Source organism: Phocoena phocoena, chromosome 4 (genome assembly GCF_963924675.1).
Source record: "Phocoena phocoena chromosome 4, mPhoPho1.1, whole genome shotgun sequence".
Lineage (NCBI taxonomy): Eukaryota > Metazoa > Chordata > Mammalia > Artiodactyla > Phocoenidae > Phocoena > Phocoena phocoena.
The window spans coordinates 74,271,742-74,276,531 of record NC_089222.1 but is presented as its reverse complement, the minus strand read 5'-3'; positions in this window follow the sequence as shown (position 1 = coordinate 74,276,531).

Sequence of the window (4,790 nt, the reverse complement as noted above, 5' to 3'; positions counted from 1 at the left end):
AACCAAAACAAAATGACAGGTTTCATACAAAGGATCCAGAATCAGAATGGCATCACCTTCTCAATAGCTACTCTGGAAAGCCAGAACACAAGGGAACAAGATCTTCAAAATTCTGAGGGAAAATGATATCCAACCTACAGCAATTAAACGTGAGTGTGGGGCTTCCCTGGTGGCGCAGTGGTTGAGAGTCTGCCTGCCGATGCAGGGGACACGGGTTCGCGCCCCGGTCCAGGAAGATCCCACATGCTGCGGAGCGGCTGGGCCCATGAGCCATGGCCACTGAGCCTGCGCATCCAGAGCCTGTGCTCCGCAACGGGAGAGGCCACAACAGTGAGAGGCCCGCGTACCGAAAAAAAAAAAAATGTGAGTGTGAGAACACTTTCAGAGAAGATCTCAAACCTTTAACTCCGTGAACCCCATTTCTCAGGAAAGTACTCGAGGATGTGCTCTGAACAAGAGATAGTAAACCCAGAAAGAAGAAGAATAAAACAAGGAGCAAAGGGACTCTCTAGCTGGTGATGAGGGGAGGTCCCAGGATAACAGCTGTGGCCAAAGCCTAGAGGGCGACTGGTCCACACGGGGGCCCATCAGAAGGTCTGCTAAGGAAGATGCCACCGACAGACCACCTAATGTTTTGAACATATTGACTAGAGATTTGCACACATGGGAGAGAGTTTGGGGTTGAATTAGTAACAAGTATACAGACGACTAAGCAAACGAAAAATGTAAGACAATTGTTAACTCTAGCAAAAACAAAATGTTGTGCAAGAAAAAGTAATCACAGTATACTAATAAGCTGTGAATAGAGTTTACAAAGTCAAAAGTATAAACAGTGAATACTGACCTACAAATTACAACAGAACTAAATGGAGAGGAATGGGGCATGGGAAGTGTGCTGTGAGGTGGGGACAGGGAGAATGAAAATAAGCTAAATCCTCATCTTCCACAGTGAAAAGTCAACAGATAAAGAATTAGCTGAAAAGTTGAAAGTGATTGCCTCTGAAGAGTTGGAAATGGGGTCTGAGTCACAAGAGACAGTTGTTTTCACAAGTCTTAACAGAACTATTTAACTTGTAGAACTATGTGTACGTATAACTCTATTAAAAGTTAAACTTTAAATAAAAATCTACCACAATTTCTACATATAGAAGGTGCTCATTAAAAGTCGACCATTATAATTCCTTCTGTACGATGTCATCAGACAGCTTGCTATTCTTGCAGCTGTCTCGTGATATGTTAGGACACTTGATTGCAAATGAGCAAGCCTCAACTCAAACTGATGAAAGCATAAAGGGGATTGTACTGTGTCATGTCACAAGGAAGCTTCAGTCATGGCTGGATCCAGGCGGTCACATGGTGCCAGCAGAAATCTTTCTGTCTCCATTTCTTGTCTTTTTTTCCTGTGTTGACTTCATTCTCAAGCAGGCTCCTTTCCCATCTTGGCAAGCTGGCCTCCAGCACCTCCAGGTTTCTATCCGACCAGCTTCATTATCCTAATGGAAGGAGACAGTCTTTGCCCGGTATTTGCAACAATATGCCTGGGATAGACACTCAGTGATGTGCCTTGGGTCACATGCCCATCCCTGAGCAGACTGCTATGGCCAAAGGGATTGAGCCCTCTGGCTAAGCCTGAGTCATATGCCCACCAGGGAACCACGGAGAAAGTGGGGGTGGAGTGGTTTCACAAAGGAAATCTGGGTGCCGTTATTGGAAAAAGAGAGGACAAATGCTGCAAAATCAACAGTTGTGCCCCAAAACTGAGATGGCTGCTCATCATCAGTGTATAAGCCACTGGTTAGGAGCCTTCTCCTAGAACACTACCCAGTTGGCCCATTTCTTCTGCTTCACGAGAACTGTTAGCGTTTAAAGACATGTCCCCTGTCCCCACATCTTCTTATCTCCAGGGAAAACAAGCCTAGATCCCCTGGTTATCCTTGCATGACAGTTTCTGGACCCCTCAGTTTCCTGGCTCTCTTTCCCTGGGTGCTGAGTAGTGTCAAAATACTGAAACATGGCACCCAGAGCTGAATGAAGTGCTAGATGTGGCCTGACCTGTCCAGAGGCCCATAGGATGCTCATCTTATTTCTCCTTGGCGGTAGAGCACCCTAAAGATGTACTAGCTTTTTTAGTAACTGTTATGCTATGCTATGCATTGTTGTCATATTCAGTTGCGGCCAACACCTTGTATTATATGAGCTGTCATTGAGCCAGGGGTTCCTCATTTTGCATTCTCACAGTTGGTTCTTTGAACCTAAATAAAGGACTTTGTCCTTGTTAAATTTCAACTTATAAAATTTGGTCCATTACTGCAGTTCATTGAGGTGTTTATGAATTTAAATCCTGTCTTCAGTACTAACCATCTCTCCAGGTTTTGCATAAACCACCTATTTGATTGGCAGATATTTTCTTTATTTTCATCCAAGAGGACAATAAAATAAATTAGGGTCAAGGAAAAAGCCCTTTGTCCCACTTCCCAAGTCCGCATGATAGGGGCAACATAGCTGATATGTTACCCAATCAGCTATGGAGCAACCACGTTGTTTGAGTTTGCTAGGGCTGCCAGAACACATTACCACAGACTGGGCGGCTTAGACAACAGAAATTCATTCTCTCACAGTTCTAGAGGCTAGAAGTCTTACATCAAGGTGTCAGCAGGGCCATGTCCCCTCCAAAGACTCTAGGGAAAAATACTTCCTTGTCTCTTCCTAACTTTTGTTGGTTGCTGGCAATCCTTGATGTTCCTTCACTGTAGCTGCATCACTCCATGTCTGCCTGCATCTTCACTTGGCATTCTTCCCTCTATGTGTGTCTTCTTTGTGTCTCTATGTCCAAATTTCCCTCTTATAAGGACATCAGTCATTGGATTTATGGCTCACCCTGATCCAGTATGAGTTCATCTAACTAGATTACATCTGCAAAGACCCGAGTTCCAAATAAGGTCATGTTCACAGGTACCAGGGGTGAGGACTCCGACATATCTTTTTAGGAGACACAATTCAACCCACCATACAAGGAGTATCGGTTTTCGTCTCCCATGTTTCCTTCATGTCCTTTCATGTCTGAAGATCTCCTCTATCAGAAGTCTTGCTGTAGGACTTCCCTGGTGGCGCAGTGGTTAAGAATCCGCCTGCCAATTCAGGGGACACGGGTTCAATCCCTGGCCCAGGAAGATCCCACATGCTGAGGAGCAACTAAGCCCATGTGCCACAACTACTAAGCCTGCGCTCCAGAGCCTGTGAGCCACAACTACTGAGCCCGCACGCCTAGAGCCCACGCTCTGCAACAAGAGAAGTCACTGCAATGAGAAGCCCGCACACTGCAACAAAGAGTAGCCCCCGCTCCCCGCAACTAGAGAAAGCCCATGTGCAACAATGAAGACCCAACACAGCCAAAAATAAATAAATTTAAAAAAAAATCTTGCTGCAATCCAGGTGGCCATGGGATTCCATGCACCCACCCCCATAAACCAGTCAACCTGATCCACTAACCCAGTCTAGAGTGGTGGCTGCCACCAGGAGTTGTATGTGGCTGTCCTCTCCCTCTCCATGTTTTTTTTTTTTAAACATCTTTATTGGAGTATAATTGCTTAACATTGTTGTGTTCGTTTCTGCTGTATAACAAAGTGAATCAGCTATACGTATACTTATATCCCCATATCCCCTCCCTCTTGCGTCTCCCTCCCACCCTCCCTATCCCACTCCTGTAGGTGGTCACAAAGCACCGAGCTGATCTCCCAACTAGGCATAGCCGCAGCTATGCAGCTGCTTCCCACTAGCTATCTATTTTACATTTGGTAGTATTTATAAGTGCATGCCACTGTCTCACTTCGTCCCAGCTTACCCTTCCCCCTCCCCGTGGCCTTAAGTCCACTCTCTACGTCTGCATCTTTATTCCTGTCCGGCCCCTAGGTTCTTCAGAACCCTTTGTTTTTTTTTTTTTTTTTTAGATTCCATATATATGTGTTAGAATACGGTATTTGTTTTTCTCTTTCTGACTTCCTTCACTCTGTATGACAGACTCTAGGTCCATCCACCTCACTACAAATAACTCAATCCCTTTCCACTTTTTAGAGATTCTGATAGAATCTCCCTGGCAGGGAGGCCAGAATCTCCTGGGCCTGGGAAGATGGTAGGAAGAGGAGGGAGGCCATAGAGTAGCCTGGTTAAGAGCTTGGACTTTGGTGTGAGACAGACCTGTGACTTTGTGCTGGCTTACTCCACATCTCCTGCATCTCATTTTTTTTCACTTATACAATGTAAGTAATAAAACTTTTCTTTATGACGATTAAATGACATCCCAGGGTAGCAGTGGATGTTGCTGCTGCTGCTTCTGCTGTGAGCTGCTCAGGATTTGGGTGAATCTAGATCTGCATCCAGATCTTCGATGTCCCCCTGAGGTGAGCTTCTCAACATCGCTGAACCTGTTTCAGGGTTCACATCTGGAAAATGAGCTCTGAGTACACCCACTACAGAGCCTGGGGCACCGTAAAGCCATCATAAATGTTTGCTGCTTTCCCTTCCCTTCTCCTGGGAGTAAAGGAGAGGAGAAGGGAAGGGAAAGAAGTAATGTTAGTCTCACAGGACCTACTCTTAGGAGACTCAAGTGACTCCTTCCTGATCACTCTCTTTTCTCTGTCCTTGGGGAGAGAACTTGGATGTATTTTGAGCCTGTCTTTACAGAGACTCTAGACTGCTTTTTTAAAACAAACGCTAATTATAACTAGCATATATATATATTCACCCAGGCGGTAACTGAGGCAGGTGGTTCAACAACAGCCCTAGAGGCACAG